Source organism: Heterodontus francisci, chromosome 34, assembly GCF_036365525.1.
Source record: "Heterodontus francisci isolate sHetFra1 chromosome 34, sHetFra1.hap1, whole genome shotgun sequence".
Lineage (NCBI taxonomy): Eukaryota > Metazoa > Chordata > Chondrichthyes > Heterodontiformes > Heterodontidae > Heterodontus > Heterodontus francisci.
In genome coordinates, this window is record NC_090404.1 from 21,204,868 (window position 1) to 21,213,305 (window position 8,438).

The 8,438-nt window shown below is 44.1% G+C and overlaps 1 non-coding gene across 1 annotated transcript; it reads right to left on the minus strand.

Annotated features, from left to right (window-relative positions):
• Window positions 1-391: 391 nt before the first annotated feature.
• Window positions 392-474, minus strand: trnas-uga (transfer RNA serine (anticodon UGA)). Its single transcript has one exon. It is a non-coding gene; the product is annotated as a tRNA-Ser (tRNA).
• Between the last annotated feature and the right edge of the window lie 7,964 nt (window positions 475-8,438).

Genomic DNA, 8,438 nt, shown 5'->3' on the forward strand with positions numbered 1-8,438 from the left:
CTTTTCAGGTTAGTTGCTTTTCCGATTTCTTCACGTTCAGCAGGAAATTTCTCTGATTCTCTGAAGGTTAGCGTTCTGCTGCAGTCATTTTACACAGAAATCTGGTTCAAATTAATAAAACCAAATCATGTTCCCACACATTCACTGAAGGTTCCATTTCCTTAATAACATTGCACTGATCTTTATTAAAAACACTTCTTTCTGTTTTTATTTCTCATCCATTTTACCTTTAGTTTAGTTTCTAACAAATCCACAATGTCTAATTGATACCGATAAACGTGAACGTTTCAATTTAGCAGAATGAGCTTTGCATCAATCAGTTTAACAGATTACAGCAAACGTCAGTTCGATTGGTGAACAGACAGCCAACTCAAGAAAAGTGATACAAACTCACTGCGAGCAGGGTTTGAACCCGCGCGGGGAAACCCCCATTGGATTTCAAATCCAACGCCTTAACCACTCGGCCATCACAGCTCGAAAGTGCCACCGCTCTGTAATTAAATGGTCCGTACACAGCAATAGAGGATTGCCCTGAACATATTGTGGGAAATCATTGTCTTTGGAGTCTTGAGTTCTGTTGCACCTCCCAGTTGATGTGAAAATGAACATGATGGAATCAGTGAATTTTGCAGCACAGAAGGAAGCCTGTCTACCCGCCGAGCCTGTGCCGGCTCTTTGATAGAACTGTCAGTTTAATCCCACAATCCAGTTTTTCCCCATCACCCTGGAAACTCATCCTCTTCTCTGGTCGCTATTCTCCGTTTTATATCCCTCAGCAAATTATGTAACCACGCTGGCCCTGGTCCTTTAATTCCAAAGCTTTAATTTTTCTAACAGCTCGATTATGTGGTATTTCACCGGATGCCTTTTGAAAGTCCATGTGCAAATCATCAATCACATGACCGCTATCCTCATCAACTTTCTCCGTTACTTCATCAAAGAACAAATTTCATGAGGAAAATCTCCAACTGTCATGAAAACAAAACCCAGTTCCTCAGTTCACATCCCTTGTCTCAGAAGATTCCTCAAAGAAATATTGTCAACAACCCGCCGTTGTCCTTCCAAAGCCCCAGCCCTACTTTTGTAACCTGTGTCTGCCGAGCGGTCACTCAGACCCAAATGTATGTTCAAGGTCCAAATGAATATTGGTGTGAATGGAACATGTGCAACCTAGAAACAGCGGTGGTAGCCGAGCAATGCTTTAAGAACGTGAAAGTGAATGTTACAGTCGGCTAAGCCATAGTAAACTGAAATAGAAGTAAGTCAATATTGACAGTGGAAGGAATAATCTGAGCGAAGAGGTGGGTTTGATTGTGAACAGTGAAGCAGAGGCATGTGTAAGTGCGATGATGTAAAAGGAGTCAATAGTTTTTTCTCTGTCAAGAAGAAATACATTTTCATGGAGTAAATATTATGTATTTGCTGTGCTGTATTAGCAGGTGCTGTTGTGTATTGATTGCATTGTAGGTCGAGCATTGTTTACAGAGTCTCAGGAGTCTTTGTGGGGCTAAAGAATAACTTGTTTATTATATACATATAATTATTTACACTCTCCACAAGCCTATCCAGCTAATACACCTCATGTTGCTTCTACCTTCTTCCAAACCGAACATCCAAGTGACAGTAACATCATGAACACTAAAGTGTGGGGGGGCGGGGGGGGGGGGGGGTTGGGGGGTTGGTGGTGTTTACTCTCACTGTCTCAACGTTAACCCTTTCAGGCCCTTATAATACAGGTGCAACAGCAAATTTAAGGCATAAAGCAAGGTCTGTCTTGTATCAGCTTGAATCAGTGTTGATGTGACCACAACACAGATTATTCACCATTATCATGGTCATCAAACCTGCAGACAAGGGTGGTGCTGTTGTTGTATGGCGTACCGACCTCTACCTTGCAGAAGCTCAACGCCAACTCACAGACACCTCTTCCTACCTCCCTCTGGACCATGACCCCACCACCGAACATCAAGCCACCGTCCAAAGGACTGTCACTGACCTCATCTCCTCTGGAGATCTTCCCTCTACAGCTTCCAACCTCATAGTCCCGCAACCCCGGACAGCCCGCTTCTATCTCCTTCCCAAAATCCACAAACGGGACTGTCCCGGCAGACCCATTGTGTCAGCCTGCTCCTGCCCAACTGAACTTATTTCTTCCTATCTAGACTCTATCTTTTCTCCGCTGGTGCAGTCTCTTCCCACCTACATCCGTGACTCTTCTGACGCCCTACGTCATTTTGACAATTTCCAGTTTCCTGGTCCCAACCGCCTCCTCTTCACTATGGACGTCCAATCGCTCTACACCTCCATCCCCCACCAGGATGGTTTGAGGGCTCTCCGCTTCTTCCTGGAACAGAGGCCCAACCAGTCCCCATCCACCACCACCCTCCTCCGCCTGGCTGAACTTGTTCTCACATTGAACAACTTCTCCTTCAACTCCACGCACTTCCTTCAAGTAAAAGGTGTCGCTATGGGTACCCGCATGGGTCCTAGTTATGCCTGTCTTTTTGTGGGATATGTCGAGCATTCTTTGATCCAGTCCTACTCAGGCCCCCTCCCCCAACTCTTTTTCCGGTACATTGATGACTGTATCGGTGCCGTTTCCTGCTCCCGCCCCGAACTCGAAAACTTTATCAACTTTGCTTCCAATTTCCACCCTTCTCTCACCTTTACATGGTCCATCTCTGACACTTCCCTTCCCTTCCTCGACTTCTCTGTCTCCATCTCTGGGGATAGGTTGTCTACCAATATCCATTATAAGCCCACTGACTCCCACAGCTACCTCGACTACACTTCTTCACACCCTACCTCCTGTAAGGACTCCATTCCATTCTCCCAGTTTCTCCGTCTCCGACGCATCTGCTCTGATGATGCTACCTTCCATGACGGTGCTTCTGATATGACCTCCTTTTTCCTCAACCGAGGATTTCCCCCCACTGTGGTTGACAGGGCCCTCAACCGTGTCCGACCCATTCCCCGCACCTCTACCCTCACCCCTTCCCCTCCCTCCCAGAACCGTGACAGGGTTCCCCTTGTCCTCACTTTTCATCCCACCAGCCTCCATATCCAAAGGATCATCCTCCGCCATTTTCGCCACCTCCAGCGTGATGCCACTACCAGTCGCATCTTCCCCTCCCTTCCCCTGTCAGCATTCCGAAGGGATCGTTCCCTCCGCGACACCCTGGTCCACTCCTCCATTACCCCCACCACCTCGTCCCCGTCCCAGGGCACCTTCCCTTGCAATCGCAGGAGGTGTAATACCTGCCCATTTACCTCCTCTCTCCTCACTATCCCAGGCCCCAAACACTCCTTTCAGGTGAAGCAGCGATTTACTTGTACTTCTTTCAATGTAGTATACTGTATTCGCTGCTCACAGTGTGGTCTCCTCTACATTGGGGAGACCAAGCGCAGACTGGGTGACCACTTTGCGGAACATCTCCGCTCAGTCCGCAAGCAGGACCCTGAGCTTCCGGTTGCTTGCCATTTCAACACTCCCCCCTGCTCTCATGCTCACATCTCTGTCCTGGGATTGCTGCAGTGTTCCAGTGAACATCAACGCAAGCTCGAGGAACAGCATCTCATCTACCGATTAGGCACACTACAGCCTGCCGGACTGAACATTGAGTTCAATAATTTCAGAGCATGACAGCCCCCCACTTTACTTTCATTTTTAGTCATTTTTAGTTATTTTTTCTTCCTTTTTTTTTGCATTCCTTTTTACATTTTTTGCATTTATTTCATTTCATCTTAGTTTGTTCAGTTTGCTTACCCACTGTTTTTTTCAGGTTGTTTTTCTTCAGGTTTGCACTTGCTGATGTTCTATATTCAGTATATTCACACCTAATCTGTACTAATGCTTTGTCTTTCAAAACACCATTAACATATTGTTTGCCTTTGCTCTGTGACCTTTTGGTCAGCTATGTGGCCTGGTCCAATCTGCACCTTCTCCTTTGTTATCTCTTGCCCAACCCCCACCTCACTTGTTTATAATCTGTGACTTTTCTAATATTTGTCAGTTCCGAAGAAGGGTCACTGACCCGAAACGTTAACTCTGCTTCTCTTTCCACAGATGCTGCCAGACCTGCTGAGTGAATCCAGCATTTCTTGTTTTTGTTTCAGATTTCCAGCATCCGCAGTATTTTGCTTTTATTCACCATTATATGGTCACAGTCCCAAGAAATCATTTGTGATAGTGTTACGACTGAGGCATGAGGAGTGCACTGTTAATTCAGTCCCACTTCTCCACAGGTTAAAACATATTCTTTAATTTTATCCACTTGTTGAAACAATCTATTTCCCCCCATAATAGAACACACGAGCCAGATTTCTTTACTGAATAACAAAATTAACAGTTTATTATAGAAAAAAGTCTTAACTAGTAATGAAGAAAAACAATATTACATAGTTTAATTTTAAAAAATCCAACATTAAATTTTAAAAAGTCCCCTTTACCTAGTCCCTTCAACACTCACTCACTAACTCATACACGCACAAACATATATATATTCCAGTTAACTGAAAGAAAAGTAAGGATTTTTAGAGGAGAGCTCTATTACAGACAAGGAACACACTCGGGCAGATCAATCGCCCACCCTTGAAAAAATAGCAGATGTGACATACTGTACCAAACTGGCACACAGTCCAACCTCCGGGCACACAATAGGATCATTGGGTATTTTCCAGAAGGAGCTCTCTCTTAAGGTGGCATTGAAGAGTAATTTAGCAGGCCTTCTCGAAATACAAGAAACAAGACAAATTGACACACTGAACTTCAGAGAGTCTTTTAGGGAATTGTGAGAAAGCGAGCTGGGTTGTAATCTTCGATTCTTCCTTGGAAAGCGCTCCTTTATCTTTTCTTTTTTGACACTTTAGCAGCACTTGACTTATTTTGACTTTTTTTTTTAAAGATTCAGCAAGAATCTGGTCTCTTCCTCCAGAAGGTAAAACACACTCGCACTGACTAACAATCTGAAAACTTGTCAGTTTCCTGCCCGCCCAGATGTTCTGTTACTACTGGTCTTGTTCAAACAAAAGAGTAATTGTCAATTTCTGCTCCTGTTACTAGGTTTCTGCTCATCTTTAACCCGAGCGATGTGACAAACAACCACACTGATGCCAATCCGGCTCTCACTGTCCACTTGATTAAAAAAAAACCGGATCCAACATAATTATAAAATTCCTTTTAAGAAAAAATATCTTTTAACAGAACAGAGTCATTTTCATAACAACAGACTTACACAGATCACTCCAATGATTGTTAGAGAAAGAGCCACAAAAGCTGCCTGAGTTGGTGAAAATTTCCAACATCTTCTGCTTTTATTTTAATCTTTCTATTTTAGCAGCTGTTATGGCAATATAACATGAAGTATGATAGCAGTGGGATTAGAGCACCCATTGCTGAAAACAACGGAGCATAAACCAACTTTTTGGGCCTGCATGACCACTCTAACACAGCCGCATTTGTAGCACTGATGACTGGCAGTTGAAAGCGAGCTTTTTTTGCTGTGTACTCTCTGAGTCCAGGGCTTCGTAATGAGAATGCAGGAAGTAAGAAAGTTTTCTGCTTCGTGCTCCCGGGACGATGTGGCCGTGAGGTTATATCAGCGGATTACAAAGCCATTATACCCTGCCCACATGGTTTTGAATTCCATCCTCATAGTTATTGTGTTTTTCCTTTTTCGACGCATCCAAGATTCTTACATCTGAGTCTCATCCTTCCCCGGGAGTTATGCATTGCTACCTTACTGTGTTTGCTCACATCTGCAAAGCTGTAATTTCCACCCAAACTGCTCTTTGCACGGAGGTGCAGAGAGCGTAAGATCTGAGCGACATGAAGTATCAAAGTGGATAATTGTGCTCTGGTGAAAGGAATATCTCTCCACAGATGCTGTCTGACCTGCTGAATGTTTCCGGCATTGTCAGTTTTTAATTTTATGTTTTCACAATAACAGTTTTTTTTTGTTTTGCCTCAAGGGCGCAGCTCCAGGCCCAACTTTTCTGTGCTCTTCTCACTCACAAGTTTGCTCTGTATTTTCCCGCACATACTGTAAAGTCAGCCGTTTCCGCACACATCGGCCTTCACCATGGCTTTCAAAAAGGTTTTCCCCATGGTTTCAGGGAGTCTAAGTGTTTCTTACTGAATTCGAAAAAAGACGAGGATCACCGAGGCTGTAAGGGAATGAATATAAGTGCTTAATGTGTTATCCAGCGGAAGTGAAGGCTATAGGTGTGTACCAGTGAGAGTAAGGGACTCTCAGAGTACATCAAAGAGATAGAGGCAGAGCCTATTCGAGAAGATCACGAGCTTAAGGAGAATCAAAGCGTCTAAGGAACACTCAGGATGAATGAGCGGGGGTAGGGAACACTCAGAATGTGTCAGAGTAGGTTAAACTCAGGATATATCAGGGAATGTAAAGGACACTCTCGCACCCCCAACTGCTTAGCTCAGTCCCTTTGGTACAGAAGCTTCAAGTGTAATATCATTGAGGCATTTAAGATTTGATGGATTGGTTGCATTGATAGAGTGAAGCTATCTGATTGTTCTAAACAAGGAGGGATAACTAGAAGTAATAAAGCACTCTGGCTAGACTTGAATAATACAGGAAGAATCAGGATAGGGATAAGGACAGTTAGGCATTTATCGGATAAACTGACAGGTAATGGCAGCAAAATGACCATAATATTGAATGATTCATTTCCCTCTCTATTTACTAGGGACACAAACAGGGTAGAGATGATTTTGAATATGAGATCAACAACGAAATGAAGGCATTCAGGATGAAAAGGGAAATTTGGTTGGCAATCCAATAAACTAGAGAAGATAAAATCTCTGCACTCAATAGTACAAGGGAGGATATAGCAGAGGCACTATAAGGAGAGAGAGAGAGAGAGTTGCATTTATGTAGCGCCTATCATGACATCAGGACATCCGAAGGTGCTTTACAGCCAATGAAGTACTTTTGAATGTAGTCATTGTTGTACATTAAGAAAATTGGCAGCCAATTTACGCACAGCAAGATCCCACAAGCAGCAATGTGATAACGCCCAGATAATCTGTTTTCTTTTTAAGTGAAATAAAAGGGAAATGAAGAAGGGTCACTGATCTGAAACGTTAACTCTGCTTCACCCTCCACAGATGCTGCCAGACCTGCTGAGTATTTCCAGCATTTCTTGTTTTTATTTCAGATTTCCAGCATCCGCAGTATTTTGCTTTTATTCTTTTTAAGTGATACTGATTAAGGGATAACCGACAAAGCCTCACTTCTCAGCATTTCTACAGGAGACAGACAATTAGACTGGTTTTAGAAACCGGGCTGGACAGGTAGATCAGAGATAAATTTTGAAATATTTCACTCTGATGACTCAGAATCGACCAACTTCCTTTTCTGTTCAGTAAAGAGAGACTGGCAGGCGGCTCCCAGAAACAGCTCGGCCTGGATTGGCAACTCTCCACTGGTAGTAGCTGGATTAGGGAGCAGGGATCCTGAGCTGTTGTTGTGGTGGTTTGGCTGCTGCTGCTTCCACCTCTCACACTCCGGGAGCCCTGGCGGTGATCTGTACTGATCTCACTCCCAGGGTTGGGTTTTATCTTCTCAGTGTGGACGTCATGGTGCAGCAGTAGCCCGTCTCACTCCAGAGAGAAACTACATGTTAGAGTCATGTTGGGGGGTCACAGAGTTTCCAGAGGGACTGGTTCCTGGATTTGGTGCCGGACATCAGGAGTTTAGCTCGAGAAAGGGTGGGTGGGTGGGGTGAGGGGGGGGGGGGCGACTTTGTGATGTGTCCAAAAGGGTACCAGACTCAAATTATGAACGCTCAGTCACACTACCACAGTATTCAACCTTGGCTTGAAACAGCTAATTGCCAATTGCAAGGTGCTTTTCTTCAGAATTATCCTGTGAATTGAGGACTTTGCATGGGAAGATGGAAGTGAAATGAATTTCCAAGCATACTTCATTCAAACAGCAGGCCGAGTGATTGCATTGTTGAATTGGTAATTCAGGGATCCTGGATAAATATACTTTAATAAGACCATCCAAACGTAAAGGCTGGTTAGCTCAGTTGGTTAGAGCATGGAACTAATAACACCAAGAAGACATATGGAATCCTTTCCTTTATTAGCCGAGGTATAGAATATAAAAGCAGGCAGGTTATGCTGGAACTGTATAAGTCATTGGTTAGGCCACAACTTGAGTACTGTGTGCAGTTCTGGTCATCTCATTACAGAAAGGATGTAATTGCACTAGAGAGGGTTATGAGGATGTTGGCAGGACTGGAAAAATGCAGCTATGAGGAAAGATTGGATAGGCTGGGGTTGTTATCATTGGAACAGAGAAGGCTGAGGGGAGATCTGATTGAAATGTGCAAAATTTTGAGGCGCCTGTATAAAGTGGAGGTGAAGGGCCTATTTACCTTAGAAGAGAGGTCAGTGACTAGGGGGC